The sequence below is a fragment of the Dreissena polymorpha genome, chromosome 6, assembly GCF_020536995.1.
Source record: "Dreissena polymorpha isolate Duluth1 chromosome 6, UMN_Dpol_1.0, whole genome shotgun sequence".
NCBI classification, from domain to species: Eukaryota; Metazoa; Mollusca; class Bivalvia; order Myida; family Dreissenidae; genus Dreissena; species Dreissena polymorpha.
Window position 1 is genome coordinate 115,678,441 of NC_068360.1, and position 25,705 is coordinate 115,704,145.

Below are 25,705 nucleotides of genomic sequence, written 5' to 3' on the forward strand. Positions count from 1 at the left end.
TTCTTGACTTGACAGACTGGCCAGTTCATTGACGTTGTCGCACTTCCTGTGTATGAACGCACATGTATTGCAACAGAGCTTGGAGTGGTCTTCACAGAAAAACTTGACCGTTTTATCATGGTCGCGACATTTGTCCATACCTTTCATCATTACAACAACTGGTGCCGAATCCAGATTCTCAATAACCACCGTATCATGTTTGCCCGATTTATAAATGGCATGACTATTTCTGCAAGGTTCACAAAGATGCTCGTTACAGGTTTTACAAAACACTGTTGCTTTACTGGGCGTGTGCTTTCTCGTGCATGGTTCGCAAAAGTTAATGACTATACATTCTCCTATCATGTCACTTGAAACTTCCTTATGAGCTTCTTGTTCGCTGGTTGCCATTTTGAAACCGGTCGTTTGTTGCTACAATAATGAACAAAATATTCTGAATGTATGATAGTATTTCCATGTTTGAAAATATATTCTTTTAAAATATAAACTGAGTTAAATGAAGTTTGTTTACATGCTATAGCATATAAAACAATTAAGTATTTTAAGTATCAGGTGATCATGTATCTTAATATAATTTCTACTTTTGTTTAAACATATGAATAACAACCACTACTTTTTACGATTAAATAATCTGAAATGTAGGTAAATGGAAAACTACACAAGTCTAGTTTCGGATTTACCTTCTAAATCATTATGTATCCGTCTTTTTTACTAGTGCAGCAATTAATAGTCCAAATTCACAATATACAAGATATATTCTTAAAACGCCCCTTTCGAACGATTAGACTATTAGCGTTCTACGTACAAGGTACAGTACGACTCCGTTATCAAATTAGGTTGCGACGTATTAGATGATAACGACGACAGATTATAATGTATCAGTCATGAAAGAGAAAATGTCACAAATTGAATAAATGTTGCTATTTGAAACAATTATGTTTAGGTTCGATTAAGATGTACGAATTCATTTAATAACACAATATAAAGAAGTGAAACAAGTATAATAAGTCTTATTTACGCGTTGAGTAATAGTAATTTCTATAAAAACAATTTTCAGATTAAATCGAATGAAATAACAATTTGGCCGAAGCACTGTTTGCTATTATCGTATAACACGACTATTAAATTCCGAGTTCGATTCCTGATTGTGATTTTTTTTCTTCCGGTGGTTGCTCACGTACGGGCGTTATCTGCTCGCGAGAGGTGTTCCCCATCAGTACAAGAGTGTTAAGGTACTGTATACTTATATACAATGGATGGATTGACAATGTGTACGAAATAATAGTATAAAAAGAACATGCTTATATACTTATATAAATGTTTACATAATGAGTTTGCTGGTCATAGTGTTTATCTTGCAGTGAATACTATATATAGGAAATTTGTCGGCATCAATGTGACCTTAATTTTCGGTACAGGAAGATATATTGTTTGAAGTATTTCTTTAGAACATAGTTATGTTTTCAAAGATTCCAATCTGCTGACATGTTCGTTTTTCTGTCATTCCGAGGCATACATACCAATCGGTGAATCATTTCCGTGAATATAAAATATTGTTGAATAGTTTTGCGGTCATGTTAATTATTCCTCATTTTACTATTACGTATGTTTCATTTAAACTTTTTTCATTAAATTTGCGTTAATATATTTTTAATTATACATCGTGAATTGTGTCAGCCACAATGTGCAAATCAGTATAATGTTTGTGCTTGTGTTAACTTAAAAAAATATATGACACAAAATTCAGTGTAAGGAACATCCTGAGGTTAACTTAATTTGACACACTTTTCACGAACAACAATGTATTCATCATAAAATGAATTCATTTTAATTGTAAAATCATTAGTATACTTCCCTGTTATTGATGATTCCACTTTAGTTTTATTAAATTTATTACTTAATTGTACATATGATTTCCGTAAAGCTTGTAAACAAGGTTTGCAACGAAATAAATCTGTACAAAGCGTAAAAATGAAATATGTGACAATGCAACGACCATTTCAGCGACAACAAATAATATAAAGGGCATACACTTAAATGTTTAGATGTTGAGCGGAATTTACAATGCTCACGTGTTCAGCAGACACACGATCAAACGTATCTGTTTTGAGCAAGAAAAATTTTACTAGTTATATTTTAAACTGTCACGTTAATAGTATTGGTATGTTATCAAAAGAGAGATCGTACGGAAACACATGTTGCCTATTAACGGATACGAATAGAATACATGTTGAGTATTTCGTCTTAAAAAAAATGATGTGTAGTTTCTACAGATTAGGAGAGTGTCGCGAGTCTTATTATCACACGCGCACATTTAAAGAGGTTTGTCCTATGATAAACAATCCCATTACAGATAATACCGCTAGTTTTACCTTCTGTAATGCATTTAAAGCAGCTATATTTATGTCTATAAATTCATTATATCAAATAAGCTTTGTTAAAAATACTTCTTGTGCAGACATGTCAGGAAAAGACTAACATTATCTTAAATAACTACCGGTACCATTCGTCTTCAAATATCAAGTAAAACGACCTCGCCTTACCAAAGAACAGATCAAGCTCTTAATATTTTTGATGTGGAGAAACTCTTGAAAGATAAGGATTACGCCCTAAAGATTAAAGCGACACACCTTATTTGGCAGAGTAAATTTAAGTATAAGTAAAAAACATATTTTATCTATGCCAATTAAAATATGGTGGTAACAAGGTAGAAATCCGTCTTTTTTTGCGCTTTAAAATTTAAAAATAATCGCGTTTGTCGAAATGAATGAACGCATACGTCTAGAAATCCTACTCTCGGTTTTAAAAGCGGTACCGTTTGAAAAATAATAAATCACTTGCTAATTCGGCAATAGCTCTAATTGTATATATGCCAAAAATAATCGCGTTTGTGGAAATGAACGTATACATAAAGAAATTCTACTTTAGGTTTTAAACATTAAAAAAAAAAATTACTTGCTAACTAGGCTATTGATTTAATGACAATTTTGCAAACGTTCAAATTGAATCTATATGTATTGATTAAAATGTAATTATCGACTGTAGACTGTGTATCTTTACATACGGCAAGATGAAAGCATATGTGATGTACATATATGAACTATTTTAGAGAACTACCATGTTATTTGTAAATTGTCCCTCATCGAAACAATAAACATCGCAACCAACGTTCATAGAACTAACGTTTATAAAAGAAGTTTAAAGATTCTTGAAAACTTGAAATGGCACTGTTTTAAAGGTGAAATAGCCCACAATTCCTTCAAAAATCGCAAATATGTTTATATTGTTCATATATATGACCATTGCTCTGTAAAAAGGGGTTTTAATGCATGGTCGTAAAATGGCGTCCCAGATTAGCCTGTGTAGTCCGCACAAGCTAATTATGAACGACACTTTCCGATTTAATGATATTTTTCGTTTAATGGAAGAGTGAGGTCCCTTAAAAGTCTGTGCGTACTGCACATGCAAATTTGGGACGAAACTTTACGCACAAGCATTAAACCCATTTTATTAGAGTTATGCTACATATGAAGCTCATTTAACAACTCCGATACACAATAACAGCATGCATTTATATTCAAGATTAAAAAAATGACTTCTTTTAAACCATAATTAGCGCCATTTTTTATGTAACGTCTTAGGAGAATCTTCTGAAGAATTTGCTCAAATTATGTACCTTGAGTAAACACTGACCTCGTTCTGAGGATCAAAAGTATAATATGAGCCGCGCCCTGCGAAAAAGGGTTTTAATGCATGTGCTTAAAGTGCCGTCCCAGATTAGCCTGTGCAGTCAGCACATGCTCATTATGGACGACACGTTCCGTCTTAACTGGATTGTTGCGATGAAAATACTTTATTTTAACGAAAACAATCATAAATGCGGAAAGTGTAGTCCCTGATTAGCTTGTGCAGACTACACAGGCTGATATGGGACTTTTCTTAACGCACATGCATTAAACTCCTGTTTCACAGAGCAATGTCCATATAGACTTATTGAACACAATATCGTAATCATATGTTCTTCACAAATCCCAAAGCCGAGAGGCTTAATGCAACATCCAATTGTAGTCGTTTGCAAGATTTGTGTTCGAACTATGCCCTCTCGGTCTGAGCTTGCCACATGCCGGTTGTTACATAGATAATACAGACTCATACAAATGCTTATCCAAAACATTTTGCGACTTTTTTCTTCGACATAACGATGACGTTTTTTGTTGTATTCAACCGTGTTAAGTGGTTGTGTACACAGTGTCTTAAACCATTCCCAATTGCACAAAACTGAATTTAAAGTAAGCATTTACCCGAATGCAATATCATTAATTTTATTATCATAAACACAGCCTATAAATACGTGTGCCTTTGTATAAATACGAACTATAAACAAGATTTTGTTTACAAATTGCACTAACAGTCACCAAGTAGTTATCAAAATAAACCTACTGTACGTGACAGCTGAACCATAATCAGATCGTAATAGGTGAGCATAGAGCTTTCACACACGAAAGTGGATGTCTCGGTAATTGCTCCAAATATTCATCTTTACAACCAATCTGAACGCTCCGGACAGTGGTCTACACCACACCGCCGTTATGGCGGAATTGTCCGAGAAGTCCCGATTGCTTTACAACGTATCTTGAGGAAATATGTCTTCCGTCATAACACAACAGGTATAGAAATAACAGAAACTCGCTTTATAAACAGGTTGCACATTGGCTCAGAGAGTATTCATTTAGACATACACTATGAACACAATTAACTGAAATCAGGTTGATGTAACTCTTCCCTTTTCTTGGCATCTAGTATATACTAGTAGTTAGTATTTATCTCCTCTGAACCGAGAACTACCACAGCGTCTTTATAATCCGGCGGTGGAGTGCACGCGTAGCTAAGTTCTGGCGTTTGCGTCCGTGAGACGTCACTAGATTCCCGCGACTCCGGACAAGACATTATTTCATATATTGATATGTGCATATTGGGAATCCGAGGGCGCCCCGCTTTGGATTGTCTTCTAGATCCCGGCTCAGGGGCTGCTGGCCCAGCCGGAAGTGCGTCTGACGATAAGGAAACAACTGACTGGTTTTCATGTATGTCTAGCACAGTTGCTCTGCGTTTAATGCTACTGTATGCTTCAGACTCTGTTCCTGATGACAAATGAGCAACGGACGAACTATACCTTGCATTAGATTGGCCAATATCCGAGTTCTGCGATGGAAATTCTATTGCGCTTATACTCCTCACCGTGTCTCCAAACAGAAACGAATACGACAGAGGTAGATCTGCCAGATCGCAAGACCCACTACTGCTGTTGCCGGAAACCAGTACTTCCGTCGCCGACCGACGCCGCCGACGGCAGACGCGCGAAATGTGAAAGATGGCGACGCACGCGATGGGTAGACACCAGCGACAATACCTATGACGCCAATATTTGGGGGCGCGTGTCTGTCCGGGATAGCTAAAAATATAAAAAAACGAACTTTGGAATTATATCACTTTAAACAAATTGCACTCAAATAGCTAATACATAAAAGTATGAGTAAGTATTTTCGATTACTGGTCACTATGAAACGGTTTGCAGTTCTAATGTGAAAAAATCACCCACGACTTCGTTAATCGAGTTATAATTCAATGTCAACGCATGAGAAAGAATATAAGCCGACCGCGTATGATATTGCGGAAATAAGTTGTCCTTCAGAATATGAAAACAATTATCGTTGTATATTTGTTCACAAGAAAAGCAAATATAAATCAAGAACATCAATTTAACATAGTAAAATAATCGCAAAATATATGTCCAATTTGAGTTGCACAAACTTGGATCAATAAAATGTAAAGAAGTGTGTTTTCATTATCGTTACGTATTCGTCAGTACTCTTTGTTTGTTTTGGTTGTAGTTTAAAAAAAAATGACCAATCTTACTGATAAATATGGTTACTTTTTCAAACACACATAAATTGTCCGTACAGGCTAATCAGGGAAGACACTATCCGCTCCTATGATATTTTTGTTTAAAGAAAGTCTCTTCTTGGCAAAAATCCAATTTAGGCGGAAAGTGTCGTCCCTGATTAGCCTGTGCGGACTGCGGACTTATATCCCTTTTCACAGTGCTTTTGGCTCATATTTATGTAAAACATAACTACATTGCAAAAATATGACGATATGCGGTGTCAGCTGTATACAACTTTATCTAAATGTTGGAACACAGTGTTTTCTTACCTTGATTTAACCGTATTACTACGGGTAGATATGATACAGTTTAAAGGTGTAAATTTATTCACACAATTATCAAACTTCGCTAAGTCCGTGAGGGCAAAATTCAAACTTTTTCTCAGCTTTTTGTGGCGTTATGTGTTTTTGTCATATTAATAAATAGAGCGGTTTGAACTAAGTCTCTCCCGCCCTCACTCACTCACTCACGCAATCAGTCAATATCTCACTCACTCAATGCTCGTGTGTTCATTGAACAACATCAAAACATGGCTAATTAAAAATAAAGATGAGCCGGGCGTTGAAAGTTGCTAGTAATGTATTCATTAACGTTTTACTTACAAGAGCACATGAACCGGATTGCATAGTTAGCACACTTGCGGGGTTTACTTCGGTCGGAGTCTCTACAGAAAATCCCGGCTGTGGTACATGGTTCATCTAGGATATCGCCTGCAAGCTGCCCAGACAAAGCGTCGACCGTCAACGTGTGATTGTCGACGTCACGACATTCGGCGTTGATTTGGGAGAACCCTCCGCAGATTTGCCAGCCACGCTGAAATAGCGAATAAAAAGCTTGTTGTGAATAACAAAATGCATCGACATTATTATTGTCATTGAGTTATATCTGATTTTTATTTTGTAAAAACGCCCGTACACGGCTTTGGAAGGTTACGTAGATTTAATAAATGATTAAATGGTCGTATGGGACATTTAAAATCTAGCGGGGCTGTCCGTGTGACGTAGCCATTGGGACTTCATCATTGTGTATTGCCCATGCCTCATCTTCTTTCGGATGCAGAGATAGGGTCGCTGGATTAACTGACTGACATATTTGTCAAAACCTGAAATGGGTCCTTAACTTAAATCAATCATAAGCACGTTAACGGTTTCTATAAATAGACTACTCAAGTCTTATCGTAATATGTAGTATTTAACGGTGCATAAGGGACACGTTTAATAATGGTATGCAATAGCAGACGGTTTATTGTAAATTAAGTACATCGGTTTCAACACCATCCGTATTAGATATCGGTTTAAAATGCGTTATTATATCATATTGGTTTAAGCAACATTTCACTACTTTTTGATGATTGTAACAGCCACTAAAAAGGGTACAGAGAATGCAGTGCTCCTACATTCATGCGAATAATGAAAACTTATTCGTAATAAAATATTATGTCGCCTTGCCTTACATTATATTTTTGGATCGGATCCGGGGAGCATAAGGTCCCGCTTATACGAACGCCCCGATTCTCAATCTAAGTTTTAACACAACATATTAACTAATTCGAATGTTTCTAATATGCTAGCGGTGATTTCGTTTTGTTAAATCAATGAAATTAAGTCCATGATTGCACTCATGAATGCAAATTGCAGTTAGACGGCTGTCGGGATCCAACATTATAACGCGCTTGTTCATTTTAATTGATCAACTTTAATATGATGTTGTTTTTGCCCCTTTTTAATATTCCTGACCAAAAATCAACGACAAAAATAATACTAGAAACACTACATATAGTTATTGACGAAGACAGCACAGTTTATAACTGGGTTTGACTAGACTTTGAGTGCATTATAATCATACTTCATGATACAAATTTTTAATGTGTATTTACTAATAAGCAACTTATCTGTCGCATTGCTGTTTTTCACAACAAACATAACTTATCAATGAAGATCAGAATATATAATATAATATTTGTGATTATAAACGCATTTTGTAAAATCGATAGAAAAAAGTGTGTTGATATACAAAAGGATCTGTACTTGACATGTACATTAATAAACTTTACCATGGCTCCGATCATATATGTTAAAAAATAGTTATGCACAAATCAAAGAGATCACGATTATTTTGTTGTCAAAACGTCGTGTCTACAATAAACGATAAAACAAAGAAAGCGGCTTGTTTTCATCACATATCTAAATCATATTCATTATTTAACGACATGGTAAGAACATGCGCAATATGCCTCTCGTTCTTTAGTGATTCACTAATCTTGAAACAACACGCTTCATTCTAACCGCGTCGCGTTTTCATTTTTGTTGTTCGCGAAGCGAACGACAATGTCGTTACTCAAATTTCAAATCGGTTTCAAATCGGTTCGGCTTATCTACGGAGAGCCTAACTACGCTCCACACATGCCGTATCCGCGCGAGAAAGAGTTGTATAATTTATGCAAGAGGTTTGAGTTCTCCATCCATTTTCATTAACATATGGAAACAGTATGTAAATATCGTGTTGAATATAATAGTTTCGAACGTAGCTTATATAGAAAAGAATCATTAAACAGTGATTGTATTAAACCTGTCGCGGTATTGTTTATGAATTAATAAAATAGTCCATTTTCTGCTCCGTCTTCATGACGTAGTATTTTTTCTCAGCTCATTCATAATATGAGGCTATTAATAGATGTGGCTGTCGATAAACAAAGGAGAGTCCAATTGCACGGGTGATAACAACACAATAGGTTACGCTCTCACATACATCTCAATGACGTAGTACAGGTCATTCATAATTTGAGGCTATTAATAGATTCGGGAAAAACGCGCAATAGTTTGAGTTAACGCTTATTTATATACTCAATTTATAAAACGCTTAACATAATTTCAACAATAACTTCAGGGATACGATAGACAAAAAATGTTTCATCATCGCTAAAACCGAATATAACAAACAATTTATTATAATCATAATACGAATGATCTGTTTCGTAACCTCGTTCATGCTTCTACAGCGAGGATTTCTGGGAAACGTTCTTTTGTGATCTTTTGTATCTACGGGTGCTAGCAGCGCATTAGTAGAAGGTTAGTAGACGGTTAAGCTTAATTATATTCACAGTTCTCAATATATAAAACGTTGGATATGAGTTCACAAACTACTACAGTTAAACTATAGGCAACCTCAAAAATGCTTTATAATCGCTAAAACCAAAAAATAAACTAAATATAACAAGAAATATCTTTTAAAAATGTAGTCGGCGTATACGCTGACTTTGAAATACAGTTTGCAATTTACTTTTCTAAATAAATAAAATGAAAACAAAAGTAAAACTATTATGTTGTAGTTTTTTCACTTGTAAGATGCATATTCACCACATGAAATGTGTGTAAGCATTGTCAATCCACACATTAGTGTAAGTAGATTAAAAAATATACTACGGGAGTGCACATCATATGTGTCCTCACATGCCTTGTTATGACTATCTTTATTCACTATCGAAATATATCGTATGTTGATATTTGATTTAAACGCAGTTTTCTTTCGACTAATTTAAATCACACGTTCATAGCCCCGTTATGCGAAAATGGGTCTTCTGCGTTTCGGCAAGCGTTTGTTAAACCCAACATATGTATTTGCGTAGTCAGGTCATAGGCGATGCTGTTCGCTATAAAATCACTCAATATGTTATGTTTCTCCTGACCGGACTGAGAGATGCGCAGGCTAAGTGGGCTATTTAAATGATGGGCGCATATCGAATAAGATCCATGTTCGCATTACGAGTGTCATTAAAAATCTCATTGCGAATTGAAAATGCCACATTTGAGAACAGAAGAAAAATGGAAGACTAACTATCGCATGTATTCATATGTTACAAAGGAGGTAGACAAGATTTGAATTAAAGCCTTTTTATGAACTTAAATTGTTTATAAATGTTTAAGCAACCTTATTTTGTGAGACAATAAAAGTGTCAGTTTTTTTGTCTATCATGCTTATGTTCTGCTTGATAAAAGCTGTCACAATAAATGTAAATCTCCATAAATGTTCACAATACAGAGACGAAATGTGTAAACAACCAATAAGACTCAATAACATAACAGCAAAAAGTTCACAAACCTTCCAGACAAGCTCAATGAATGCCATTTAGTTTTAGACAAAATTCATCTCATCATTCTAATTACTTTCAGTAAATGTGAATGCTTGAAAAACATAATTACTGCTCTCATCTGTTAGTTTTTTCAATTAAATGAATTATTGTAGCCAACTTGAAAATGTAAGACATTTATGCTGAACTCATTTGCAAAAATCTTTAGTGCATAAAAGACAGTTTTTCTTGCAGTGTGTGACAATATCTTAAGGTAAAAGAATAAATTTTTGAATGCTTCTGAAATCGGTGACAAAATTTTACGTTGCGGGAAGCATAACAGTGCTCACATTGCCATAAACAGCATGACAATCTGTATATTGTGCACTTGTTGAAATTCTTAAGAAAATTCGTTTTTAAAGTTATTTGAAAAAAAAAACCACTTACCATAGTGTTTGCATCTATTTATGTTGCATCTATTAATTTTTATTTGGGAACCCCATAAAAGTCAAGTGATACTGTACTCTGATTATTGACTATAGGATCAACATGCTGCCAACACGTATCTGGTTCTAGTTTATTTACTTATGATAATACTGATTTATAGGAAATGATGCATTTCTTTTATTTTGTTTTGTTTCTTATAATGTTCAATATATTTATTTTTAGCTCGGCCTTTTCGGAGAAAACTCGAGGTATTGTCATAGCCAGTTCGTCGTGTTGTGTCGTGTGTCGTCCGCCGTCCGCGTCGTGCTAAAACCCTAACATTTGCTCTAAAATCAAAGTGCTTCCACCTACAACTTTGAAACTTCATATGTAGATGCACCTTGATGAGTTCTACACGCCACACCCATTTTGGGGTCACTAGGTCAAAGGTCAAGGTCACTGTGGCCTCTAAAAAAAAATCTGACAAGCTTTCATTTATTATGCCCCCTTTCGAAGAACAGGGCGTATATTGTTTTGCACATGTCGGTCGGTCGGTAGGTCCGTCCGTCCGTCCACCAGATGGTTTCCGGACGATAACTCAAGAACGCTTACGCCTAGGATCATGAAACTTCATAGGTACATTGATTATGACTAGCAAATGAACCCCCTATTGATTTTCAGGTCACTAGGTCAAAGGTCAAGGCCACAGTGACTCTAAATAGTAAAATGGTTGATGGATGATAACTCAAGAATGCTTAGGCCTAGGATCATGAAACTTCATAGGTACATTGATCATGACGGGCAGATGATTCCTATTGATTTAGAGGTCATTAGGTCAAAGGTCAAGGTCACAGTGACTCGAAATAGTAAAATGGTTTCCGGATGATAACTCAAGAATGCTTACGCCTAGGATCATGAAACTTCATAGGTACATTGATCATGACTGGCAAATGGCCCCTGTTGATTTTCAGGTCACTAGGTCAAAAGTCAAAGTCACAGTGACTCGAAACAGTTAAATGGTTTCCGGATGATAACTCAAGAATGCTTACACCTAGGATCATGAAACTTCATAGGTACATTGATGATGACTGGCAGATGACCCCTAATGATTTTCAGGTCACTAGGTCAAAGGTCAAGCTCACAGTGACTCGCAACAGTAAAAGGGTTTCTGGATGATAACTCGAGAATGCTTAGGCCTAGGATCATGAAACTTCATAGGAACATTGATCATGACTGGTAGATGACCCCTATTGTTTTTCAGGTCACTAGGTCAAGGTCAAGGTCACAGTGACTCGAAACAGTAAAATGGTTTCCTGATGATAACTCAAGAAAAATTAGGCCTAGGATCATGAAACTTCATAGGTATATTGATCATGACTGGCAGATGACCCCTTTTTATTTTCAGGTCACTAGGTCAAAGGTCAAGGTCACAGTGACAAAGAACGTATTCACACGATGGCTTCCACTACAACTGACAGCCCGTATGGGGGGCATGCATGTTTTACAAACAGCCCTTGTTCAAAACTGCACCCGTAGCCGAGCGTGGCACCCGTTATGCGGTGCTCTTATTAGCTTACCTGAGAACAACCTTCGCATGATGAGCTTTGGTGATCCCTTTTGTCCATCGTCTGTCGTCAACATTTACCTTGTAAACACTATAGAGGCCACATTTATTGTCATATCTTCATGAATCGTGTTCAGAATATGTGTCCTAATATTATCATGAACGAGTTTGAAAATGGTTCCGGGTTTTTGAAAACATGGTCACCAGGGGCATCGCAGTTCTACTTATATGGCTATAGTAAACCTTGTTCACATTTAGATTTTTTAGATGTCATATTTATGGTCCTATCTTCATGAAACTTAGTCAGAACAATTGTTAGAATGATATCTTGGATGAGTTCTAAAATGGTTCTGGTCTGTTGAAAAACATGGCCACCAGAGGGTGGGGCTTTTTTATGACTTGTGTGTAAAATTTTGCCAACACGCTAACAGTTACATTTTTAGTCCAATAATCATGAAACTTGATACGAACATAGGTCATAATGATATCTTGGACTAGTTAGAAAATAGTTTTGGTTGGTACAAAAACATGGCAACCAGGGTCGGGGCAGTTTATCTTAAAATGGCTATAGTAAAACCTTGTTAACACTCTAAAAGACACATTTATTGTCCAATATCTATCAAACTTAGTCAGAACATTTTTACCAATGAAATCTTAGATGAGTTTGAAGCATGGTTGTTATCTGTTGAAAGACCAGAGGCGGGACATTTTTAACCGGGTTTTCCAAAGAAAAAAACTGGTAATTAGATTGGTAAAGGTCAGCGAGCGGGCCGGCGGGCAGAATAAGCTTGTCCGGGCCATAACTATGTCGTTCATTGTGAGATTTTAAAATCATTTGGCACATTTTTTCAACATCATTGGTCGATGTGTCATGCAAAAGAATTATGTCGATTTCTGCAACATCAAGGTCACACATTGTGTTCAAAGGTCAAAAATGGCCATAAATGATCTTGTCCAGGCCATAACTATGTCATTCTTTGTGAGATTTTAAAATTACTTGGTACATTTGTTCACAATGATTGGACGGTGTGTCATGCTTAAGATTTACGTTAATATCTCAAAGGTCAAGGTCGCACTGAGAAAATAGATTGAATTTGACACAAGGGGGGTAACTAAGAACAATCAGAAACAATGCACATTTTGAATTGTCTCCCTTTATCAGACTTTTAAATCAAGGTCGCCACAGCTAAAAATAGATTGAGTTTTCCGCAAGGGGGGTAACGAGGAACAATCAGTAACAATGCACATTTTGAATTGTCTCCCTTTATCCGACTTTTTTTTCGGCGGGGCATTTTTCCTAATATGGCTATAGTAAAACCTTGTAATCATTCTAGAAGTCCTATTTACGGTCCAATCTTTATAAAACTCAGAACACTTGTTATTATGACTTACCAGTTGTGTTCAAACTTTCTTCAGGTTTGTTTTAAAACCTAGCTGCCAGGGGGTGGGGCAGTTTTCCTTATATGGCTTTAATGAAGACTTGTTGACGCTATATTAGTCACATCTTTTGGTCAATCTTCATCAAACTTTGTTAGAACATTTGTCCCAATAAAATCTGGGCTGAGATTGAATCTTGGTCATTTGAGCTCAAAAACTAGGTCACTAGGTCAAATACAAAATCAACATGTTAATACTCAAGAAGTCACTTTTTTGGTCCAATCTTTATGAAACACCTGGTACTTTCTCAGAATAGTCCAGTTCCTTTGGGTTTTAGGTGAGCGCCATTAGACCCATGGTCCTCTTGTTTTACTTTTTAGCTCGACTATTATATATGACATATATATAGTGGAGCAATCCTACTCGCCCTGGGGTTCGGCGGTAGCGTTTGCGTTAGCGTTGGCGTGCACAGGTTAAAGTTTGCGTACTACCCCAAATATTTCCTATGTCCTTTGACATATTGCTTTCATATTGTGCATTCTTGTTTACCAACATGACCCCAACCTATTAACACGAGCGGAGTACTGTATCAAGCATTTTGACAGAATTATTGCCCCTTTTATACTTAGAATATGCATATTATTGATAAATCTATGTTAAAGTTTGCGTACTACCTCAAATATTTCCTATGTCCCTTAACATATTGCTTTCATATTTTGCATACTTGTTTACCAACAGGTCCCTAACCTAGAAATTAAAAATGGCGCGGCAAAGGCCGACGCGTATCCCCACGCCGCATGTTTGACCCAGGGGCGCCCCAGGGTTGGTTATGGCGCCATGCATAGTTGAGATTGACCGTATTGTCCTAAGAGATGTTCAGTATTAATTAGAAGTGAATCGGTGTAGAAATGAAGAAATTATAGTTTAAGGCAATTTTCGGGTGGGTGTGGCCTATGTGGGCGGGGCGCCCCAGGGTTGGTAATGGGGCCATGCATAGTTGAGATTGACCGTATTGTCATAAGAGAGGTTCAGTATCAATTTGAAGTGAATCGGTGTAGAAATGAAGAAGTTATAGTAAAAGGCAATTTTGGGTGGGTGTGGCCTATGTGGGCGGGGCGCCCCAGGGTTGGTAATGGGGCCATGCACAGTTGAGATGAACCGTATTGTCATAAGAGAAGTTCAGTATCAATTAGAAGTCAATCGGTGTAGAAATGAAGAAATTGGAGTAAAAGGCAATTTTGTGGTGGGCTTGGTCTATGTGGGCGGGGCGCCCCAGGATTGGTAATGGGGCCATGCATAGTTGAGATTGACGGTATTGTCATAAGAGATGTTCAGTATCAATTTGAAGTAAATCGGTGTAGAAATGAAGAAGTTAATGTAAAATAACATTTAAAAAAATGAGTGAAAATCTCTAACCCGGCCCCACCCCAACCCACATAACTTTTGACCCAGGGGTCAGATCAAAATTGCAAATAGTGCATGGTTGCACATATGCTCATTAGTGCTGCAATAATACGCCAAAAACCGTATTGCAATATATGGTCAGTTCAAAAACCCGTATTGCAATATATCGCAATATATTGCTAACTTGCACTAGAATTATAACTTGCCAATTACCCGATAATCCCGTACATTCCAGTTTTATAGCAAATTCTGGTAAATATTTACTATAAATGTGCTCAAAAATTACAAGAAACACAAACATTTGCAAATTATCTTAAGTATCAAATACATTTTGGCATTTGTTACTATTTAAAGATGTGATGAAATCACGTCCAACCGGGACGTTTTTTTCCCCACTGAACACACGTAAATCGCCTAATGTGATGTTCCCGCATTTTAACAACACAAAATACACCCATACTTTCCATGCGACGTTCTACGTTTCTGCATAATTTTTGCGCGCTTTTTATTGAGACAAAGGATAAGCACTTTTTATTTGACGCTAGAATTTTGTATCGTCACGTTAGCATTAAAATTTGGATGCGTGTTTCCGAAATTCGGATTACAAATTTAATAATGCTCAATTCCGAATTGAATGAAACATTTAAAGTTGTGTGTTCTGTTCAAATGTATCGAACAAATGCTCCCATGTAACAACGCTACTCCGTATAATACACTTTTTAGAATGCTATTTTTACGTAAAAAAATATTTACACCGCTTTGTTTTGTCTACCTTGATATCATTATTTCGGATGGCTTTTCTGGATGAAATGTGAATACATTTTTGTAAAATACAATATGCGGATTGCGTATTGCGATATATACCGATATACCGGTATATTATTGCAGAACTAATTGTCATAGCTACAATGTGTGTAAGTTTCAAGGTTCTAGTGCTTATAGTGTAAGAGGAGACAGTAACCAGGACGGACGGACAGACGGACGGACGGACAGACGGCGGATATAACCACAATATCCCCACGCTTTTCAAAAAGTGTGGGCATAACAAGAGCAGACCACTGTATCAAGCATTTTTACAGAATTATTGCCTCTTTTGCATATTATTGATAAATCTATGTTAAAGTCTGTATACTACCCCACATATTTCCTATGTCCATTGACATATTCCTTTCATATTTTGCATACTTGTTAACCAACCTATTAACAAGAGCAGACAACTATATCAAGCATTTTGACAGAATTATTGCCCCTTTTGTACTTAGATAATTGAACATTTTACTTACATTGCCATAACTTCTGTATTTATGATCAGATTTTATTAATACTTTGGCAAAACAACACTTACCTGAATACCACAATGGATTCCATCCAAACAATACCCCACGCCCAACCCAGAATCCCAGCCCCAACCTCCCCCCATTTTTTTCCTTATGTTATACTTTTAAAGATCATCTAATAAATGACCACACCCCAAATTATACCCCCCTCTCAACCCCCCTACCCCACCCAATTTTTTTTTATTCCTTTTTTTATTTTTTAAAGATCGTCTAATAAATGACCACAACCCACATTATACCCCTCTCTTAACCCCCCTACCCCCCAAAAAAATGTTTGTTTTCCTTTTTTTATTTTTGAAAAATCGTCTAATAATTTATTGGATATGAACAATTGCTCCATGATGGCTTACGTTATACCGTCAAGCACTCGAATAGTCAAGCGCGCTGTCCTCTGACAGCTCTTGTTTTAAGTGTTTCCATTTAATGTTCCCCAATAGTTTTAACTAGCAATTCATATATATGTTTTTTGTTTCAGTTGCCAGAAGTTATAAATGCCAATTTCAGCAGTTTGCCGGACAAAATGTCCACATTTGGTCAAAGGTATATGCCCGGCAGTCATAAAAGTTCATCTTAAAAATGTTATGGTTAATTGCTATTAAATGATCTCCAAAGTGGCAGTACTTTCCTCCAAAATGAGGGCAAAAGGCTCCAATCCTAAGATGTGAACAAAAGTATTGAAACGTTATTTTAATGGGTTTAGTCATACAAATGATTGAGAAGGTTCATGTGCCTTTTGCAATTTGTCATATCTTTAAGAATAAAACTAAATCAATCACCAAGAAAAAAAATCAAATATGCACTCATTTCCCAACTCAGGATGTTACACTTGTATGGAAATTTTTCCAACACAAAAACATTTTTTATTAAGTGCAACATGAAATGTAATCATATGTTCCTGCCTGTCACTTTTCTATTTTGTGCAAGCGACACGATTAGTACCCTTATGCATTTAAATGATGACAGATGTCAACACATTTTCAACGCTATTTTAATATTGTATGATAAATGACGACGATACAGTCTTGACAAGTTTTTTAAGACTTACCCTTTGACCTTAATGCATGACCTTAACATTTTACGTAGGGAGAGTGACCCTATCTGCAAAACATCACCTCGTGGTGGACGAGGATCCCACTTTTATATTTTTAGCTCACCTAAGCACATGTTGCTAATTAAGCACTTTAAGGGTTCATATGTCTGTGGGTCCATCCTGAAAGCCCTCTTATCTAGTTTAAAAAAAGCATGGGGATATTGTGGTTATCTCCGCCATGTGTCTGTCCATCCGTCCGTCCTGGCTACTATCTCCTCCTACACAATAAGCACTAGAACCTTGAAACTTTCACACATGGTAGTTATGAGCATATGTGCGACCCTGCACTATTTGGAATTTTGATCTGACCCCTGGGTCCAAAGTTATGGGGTTGGGGTGGGGCCGGGTCAGAGATTTTTACTCATTTTTAGCTCGACTATTATATATGAAATATATATAGTGGAGCTATCCTACTCACGTCGACGTTTGCGTTGGCGTTGGCGTGCAAAAGTTAAAGTTTGCGTACTACCCCAAATATTTTCAATGTCCATTGACATATTGCTTTTATATTTTGCATACTTGTTTACCAACATGACCCCAACCTTTAAACAAGAGCAGACAACTCTATACAGCATTTTGTAATAATTATGGCCGCTTTTCCTCTTAGAATATGCATGTAATGTTAAAGTTTGCGTACTACCCCAAATATTTCCTATGTCCCTAGACATATTGCTTTCATATTTTGCATACTTGTTTACCAACATGACCCCAACCTATAAACAAGAGCAGACAAATGTATCAAGCTTTTTGACAGAATTATTGCTCCTTTTATACTTAGAATATGCATATTATTGATAATTCAATGTTACAGTTTGTGTACTACCCCAAATATTTCCTATGTACTTTGACATATTGCTTTTATATGTTGCATACTTCTTCACCATCATGACCATATCTATAAACAAGAGCAGACAACTATATCAAGCATTTTGACAGAATTATGGCCCCTTTTTAAATTAGATAATTGAACATTTTGCTTAAATTAAATAAACTTCTTTATTTATGATAAGATTTTATTAATACTTTAACAAAACAATACTAAACTGAATACCACAACGGATTCCACCCAAACAATACCCCACGCCCCACCCAAGATTCCCTGCCCCCCCCCACCTCCCACCCCCCACAAAAATGTTGTTTTTCCTTTTTTTATTTTTGAAATATTTTCTTCATAAATGACCACACCCCTGATTATAGCCCCCTCTCAACCCCCTACCCCCCCTATTTTTTTTTGTTTTCCTTGTTTTATTTTTGAAACATCATCTACACGCTGGGTATGCGGATACTTTGATAACAGATGGCACTTCTATGCCAGATAACAACAAAAGCCATGCGCGAGAGGGAAATTCGTCAGTTATTTTAAAAGTTATACCATAAAGATTAGTTTTTAAACAAGGCGCATGGTCGAGTTTATAAATGGTGTATCCTTTTATATTGCAAAGAAAAACATCACGGAAGAATGGTAGGTTTCCCCCCCCCCCCAACAAAATGAAAATTCGGTCGGAAAACAGCATAAACTGGATAAGCAGTAAATATTTCAACAAAATAAAACTACTTAGAAATATTGCAAGAAATTGTTTGATATTCCAGCATGTAGAGTAATCACTGTGCTTCAAATACTGAAATTTTGATAGTCGTCAATAAAATATCAACGAAGATAGAGCATGTTTTAATAGGTGGTATTCATGAAGTTGCGGATACTTTGATTCCCGATATAGGGCACTTCGGATGACAGAGACTTTCAACAAATTGGACACTCTGATAACCGAGTTTTATCTTCCACCTGATATGCATTTATGTATATTATGGTTATTCTTACCAAACATTTTGAGGTACGAATCAATTTACATTGTAAAGCCCGACACATTGGAAATCTATGTATAACGTAATTACATACACATGTTAAATATAACCAATGGCGTTGCTATTACTATTATTTTATATAATTAATATTATAAGTGCAATTTTTAAATAAGATTCAAATGCTTTTTTATTGAAGTACCATATTTCAAGTGAGGACCGAAAATAATTGTCTAATTGTCTAAATAATAAACTTGTTTTTCAGTGGTAAATTGAGATTAAGAGAATGGAAAATACAACGGATCATGTTGATCAACACGACTGTGTTTAATTGAACTTATAGCAGGACTCTACATAAGGACAGCAAGTGGTCTTAAAGCGGCCAATACACCTCATAAAATCCTTTGTCATTGGAGGTCATTAGAATCGCATCATGAAGACGATACTTATGCGTAGCTACACAATTCAAAAGATTGGAAAACTCCCTTTATATTGAGCTCTACTTATATGAACAACTTCCCTTTACTCTTCCCTTTCCCTTTTATTATCATATTCCAAAGGGATAAGAACATGTTTTGGTAATTCGTTTTTAATTTACGTCAGTACATACATTTTTATGTATTGCTTGCTTACTATATCAGTATTCCACTAAAAAGTGTCGAATTATCTGGAATCGAAGTGCCATTGTTTTTTAGATGATCGGCAAAAGAAGTGTCCATGAAAATTTGGCATCCGACTCTTAAAACATTTGGATTTCCTTAAATACGTTATTCAACTAAAAATTAACATGTTGTAACATTAATAGACATATTGATCTTTTATTTCGATTAGTTGGCACGTTCTTGATTTATTTCCAAGTATTTTTATTTTGTTGAAATACATACTGATCATCGAATTCATGACGATTATCGATGAAATTTTATCTCTTTTTAATAATCAACTGTTTTTTTTTTATGACTTTCTTGCTCCGCAATTCGAAGTACTATACCATTAATCGACCAAACAATGTTACGTGTCTGAACCCCAAACTAACAGAATATAAATGCAAACAAGCTGAAGAACTCAACTCTCTCGCGTGACTTTTGTTGTTATCTGGTATCGAAGTGCCATCTGTTATCAAAGTATCCGCATACCCGGCGTAATCTAACAAATGACTACACCCCAAATTATACCCCCTCTCAACCCCCCCCCCCTACTCCCACCCTAAAATATTTTTTTTTCCTTTTTTATTTTTGAAAGATCGTCTAATAAATTATTGAATATGAACAATTTCCCCATGATGGTTTACGTTATACTGTCAAACACTCGAATAGTCGAGCGTGCTGTCCTCTGACATCTCTTGTTATGCTCCCGGTATGGCACATTGGCTGTAACGTTTGCAATATTAAAGATAGCAACTTGATATTTTGCATGCATGTGTATCTCATGAAGCAGTTGAACTGTCAGTCACTCCGTCTGTCTGTCTGTCAGTCTGTGTTTCTGTCCGAAAACTTTAACATTAGCCATAACTTTTGCAATATTGAAGATAGCACTTTGATATTTGGCATGCATGTGTATCTCATGAAGCTGCACATTTTGAGTGGTGAAAGTTCAAGGTCATCCTTCAAGGTCAAAAGTCAAAAAACAAAATCAAAGGAAGTAATAAGCTTTAAAAGGGAGATAATTTCTAAACCTGCCAAATGATATATTGAAATTTTATATATAATTATAGTGATATATTGAAATTTTATATATAATATGAAACCATACAACTGAAGCATAATCAAAATGACATTTTATGGTCAAGCCAAGCACACAATGATACTTTTGGGAATACAAGTATCTTAGGTGCCTGAAGGTTACCTGTGAATCTACAGTCACCGTTGTGGCTTATAATTATTTCCTTCTAAAAATAGAGATTTGTTAGAGACAATTATTTTCAAGGGAAGTAATTTATATAATTATGAATCGCAGATTATATATTTCCTTACCAAAAATGTACGTTCTTTTCACAGTTACTGTACAGCTTTTGTATTTTGTTTATTTGTAACTTAAAATGATTGATTTGTCAATGTTTTTTTAAATGATATAATTATCATTTCTTTCCTGTACTAATTTGTTAAAGGTAGTTTTCATAACTTACCTGTTGACTTATGTCCATAGACCCATGATGAACTGTGGCAATGATCTCTTTGATAAACCACAGACCTTGGTAGTCAGTGATGTCTGACTTGGTCATGTTTGACTGTCTACAGACCCCCCCCCTCTCACAGTAAGGGAGCATATAGCAGTTCAACTGGCAGTCAGTCTGTCTGTCTGTCAGTCTGTGGGTCTGTCCGAAAACTTTAACATTAGCCATATATTTTGCAATATTGATGATAGCAGCTTGATATATGGCATGCATGTGTATCTCATGAAGCTGTACATTTTGAGTGGCGAAAGTTCAAGGTCATCCTTCAATGTCAAATGTCAAAAAACAAAATCCAATGTAAGTAATAAGCTTTTAAGTGAGATGATTTCTATACCTGCCAAATGATAAATATAAATTTTATTTCAAAGTGGCGCTGTAGGGGGCATTGTGTTTCTGACAAACACATCTCTTGTTTTATGTTGTCTTACATTAACTTCTTCATTTCTACACCAATTCACCTCCAATTAATACTGAACATCTCTTAAAAATGCGGTCAATCTCAACTATGCATGACCCATTACCAGTCCTGCAGCGTGGGGATACGCGTCGGCCTCTGCCGCGCCATTTCTAGTTAAACTTGTCTCTGGGCTGACCAATCCTTCTCATTCACTTGTCAGCGTTAGCGTTTTACTCTGTCTCTGGCTTATGTAAACATTCCAAATCAAGGTTCAATTTCCATTCTTGCCACATAGCGTGCACGGAGATTGGTGTGTGATTCAAGTAGTACAGTTGCCATTTGCTGGCACTGTATACACATTCTACAAGTTAACCATGTTCACTCAGTATCAATGCTAATAGGTTAAGTGACTGCCATGATGTGGCTAAGATTCTGCTATAAAAAATCCTATAAATAATTGCTGTTCCAGTATGGGAGGTCATGGGGCACTCATCTGTGCACTGAAGAGTCCGGGCAAGTTCCAGTCAGTGAGTGCTTTTGCCCCTATCTCCAACCCAATCAAAGCACAGTGGAGGATCAAAGCTTTCACAGGATATCTTGGAGGGGACCAGTCTAAATGGCAGGTAAGCAGTGAGTGCATTTCACATTATCTTTACCCATACAAGACCTTTCCAATATTTGCAAGGACTAACGATTAATGTAAGGCACATTGTGATTTAAATCATGTTTGACCTATTTAAGGATGATCGATCAATCGATTAACAAGGCTTTGACAGGAAAACCGAATGGAACAACCTTGGTGGTATATAGATTTTCATTAGAGATTCAGTAATTCCAAATGACCTATTTTAGCTCACCTGAGCACAACATGCTCATGGTGAGCTTTTGTGATCGCTTTTTGTCCGCTGTGCGGCGTCAACATTTGCCTTGTTAACTCTCTAGAGGCCACATTTATTGTCTAATCTTCATGAAATTCGGTCAGAAGATTGTTTTTAATGATATCTTGGATGAGTTAAAAAATGATTACGTTTGCTTGAAAAACATGGCTGCCAAGGGGCGAGGCATTTTTCCTTATATGGCTTTATATGGCTATAGTAAAATCTTGTTAACACTCTAGAAGCCACCTTTGTTGTCTGATCTTCATAAAACTTGGTCAAAAGATTTATCCCAATAATATCTTGGACGAGTTCAAAAATGATGCCGGTTGGTTGAAAAACATGGCCGTCAGAGGGCGGGGCATTTTTCCTAATATGGCTATAGTAAAACCTTGTTAACACTCTAGAGGCCACATTTATTTTCCGATCTTCATGAATCTTGCTCAGAAGATTTGTCTCACTGATATCTTGGATGAGTTTAAAAATGGTAATCTTTGCTTGACAAACATGGCTGCCAAGGGGCGGGGCATTTTTCCTTATATGGCTATATATGGCTATAGGAAAAGCTTGTTAACACTTTAGAGGCCACATTTATTGTCCAATCTTCTTGAAACTTTGTCAGAAGATTCATCCCAATAATATCTTGGACGAGTTTGAAAATGACGCCGGTTCGTTGAAAAACATGGCCGCCAGGGGCAGGGCATTTTTCCTTATATGGCTATAGTAAAACCTTGTTAACACTCTAGAGGCCAATTTATTGTCCAATCTTGATGAAATATGGTCAGAAGATTTGTCTTAATGATATCTTGGACGAGTTTTTCCTTATATGGCTAAATAAGGCTATAGTAAAATCTTGATAACACACTAGAGGCCACATTTATAGTCCGATCTTCATGAAAATCGGTCAGAAGATTCATCCCAATAATATCTTGGTCGATTTCAAATATGATGCCGGTTGGTTGAAAAACATGGCCACAACGGGGCGGGGCTATTTTCCTTGTATGGCTATAGTAAAACCATGTTAACACTCTAGAGGTCACATTTATTTTCCGATCATCATGAAACTTGACCGGAAGATTTGTCCCAATGATATATTGGATGAGTTCGAAAATGGATTTGGTTGCTTTAAAAACCTGGCCACCAGGGGTGGGGCATTTTTTCCTTATATGGCTACATATTGCTATAGTTAAACCCTGTTAACACTCTAGAGGCCACATTTATTGTCCAATATACATGAAATTTGGTCAGAAGATTGGTCTAAATGATATCTTGCATGAGTTTGAAAATAATTATGTTTGCTTGAAAAAAATGGCTTCCAAGGGGCGGGGAATTTTTCCATATATGGCTATAGTAAAATCTTGTTAACACTCTAGAGGCCACATTTACTGTCCGATCTTCATGAAACTTGGTCAGAAGATTCATCGCGATAATATCTTGGACGAGTTCAAAAATGATGCCGGTTAGTTGAAAAACATGGCTGCCAGGGGGCGGGGCATTTTTCCTTATATATATATGGCTATAGTAAAACCTTGTTAACACTCTAGAGACCACATTTATTTTCCGATCTTCGTGAAACTTGGTCAGAAGATTTGTCCCAATAATATTTTGTTATCTCAGGTGAGCAACTTTGGGCCTTTCATGCCCTCTTGTTTATATTATTCAATCTATTTACATACATTGTCATGGTCACCATTATTATTGAGCTGTTATCATGACACTTATCATGATCATCAACGCATTGTGATTTTGCTCATCATCATCATTATCATCATCATCATCATCATCATGTATAAAAATACCAATATATCAAAGATTAATAAAGCAAGTAAAATGGCTTGTCATTTCAAGTGTTTAATGTATTTGGCCACAGGAGTATGATGCCACAGAACTGGTGAAGAAGTACACTGGTCCTGCCCTTAATATGCTTGTTGACTAGGGAAAGGCAGACAACTTCTATGTGGAAGGACAACTCCTGCCTGACAATCTGTCAGCTGAATGTGCGTCCAACAATGTGCCCAATCAATCTGAGGATACATGAGGTAATCTTGTAGTTTTTTGCTTTTACAACCTTTAAAGTTTTAAAGAAAGTTTAAGTTAAAGAAATAAATTGTATAATCTGTACCACTACAAATATTGCCTTGCATAAAATAAGCCATAAAAGTAACTCCTGTGCTATGCTGCCTGTCTCTGTTACTTTATTATTACTATGCCCCACTTAGAAATATTAAGAGTATCCTGATGTGCACCTACCCGCCATACAGTTTGTCAAGTTCACAAGGTGCTTGTTAGATGAAAAGTAAACCAATTTGTTTCTGCATGCTTCATAGAGAATTCTTTGACAAACAATCATGCACATTGGTTTAATCTTTACTTGTTATGAAAGAAAATACCTATATAATTTGAGGTCAAAAGGTCAAGGTCATGGGTGTCACTTTTGATTCAAGAAGTCCAGTTTCCAAATCCTAGAGAAGGCAAAACCTTTTATTCTACCTTTTTTCTTGCAACTGTAGTTAGTAACAATATTTAAAGCACTTAGAGCTTTAACCCATTTATGCCTAGTGTCTACAAAAAGGCCTTGGCAAACAGCGTAGACCCAGATGAGACACCGCATGATGCAGTGTCTCGTCACGGTCTGCGCTGTTTGCTTTAAGGTATTTCTGTAAGAAATAAACTAAATATAAACATGAATATTATAGACATCCCTAATTTTGGAAATAAATTGATCCAATTTAGAAGGACGGGAGAGTCCACTAGGCATATATGGGTTAATAGTAAGCTTATTTGACGAGATTATTTGAAAAATGCATAAATCTGTGAACAAGCCGCTTAAACATATGGTCATTTGTGTGCTGATTAATCTTAAGTAAAGGAAGGCCTGTATCAATCTTCAGATAAATAGAGCAAGAAAAGTCAAGGTCACTCGGGGAAAGCAATATTTCAACATCATTTAACAATTGCACATTTGATTGATACTTTGCTTCCCTTAGAAGACATACATGTTTTACAAACATCTCATGTTCAACCTATGTGAGCTAATATTTGTCTCCTTATTTTCATTCCAGGGTTATGACCATAGCTACTATTTCATCGCCACATTCATCGAGGAACACATCAACCACCACGCCAAGTTTCTCTTACAGTGAATAACAATGCAAAACCAACAGCAGTTGCATAAACGGCACTGTCTTGATTTTATTTATTATGATTTTATTTGGATTGAAGGTGATTGTACAACCATGTTGAATAAAGGCTGTG

General features: G+C 36.3%; 2 protein-coding genes and 1 pseudogene across 2 annotated transcripts in view; 1 reads left to right on the plus strand and 2 right to left on the minus strand.

Moving 5' to 3' along the window:
• Positions 1 to 1,213, minus strand: part of LOC127833254 (uncharacterized) — a 182,598-nt gene extending 181,385 nt beyond the window's left edge. The window contains exon 1 of the mRNA XM_052358418.1: positions 681 to 1,213. The gene's annotated coding sequence lies outside the window, so the exon portion shown is untranslated. The remainder of the gene's footprint in view (positions 1 to 680) is intronic.
• Positions 1 to 25,705, minus strand: part of LOC127833252 (uncharacterized) — a 124,724-nt gene that overhangs the window by 6,129 nt on the left and 92,890 nt on the right. The window lies entirely within an intron of this gene.
• On the plus strand, positions 912 to 25,661 carry LOC127833262 (S-formylglutathione hydrolase-like; annotated as a pseudogene).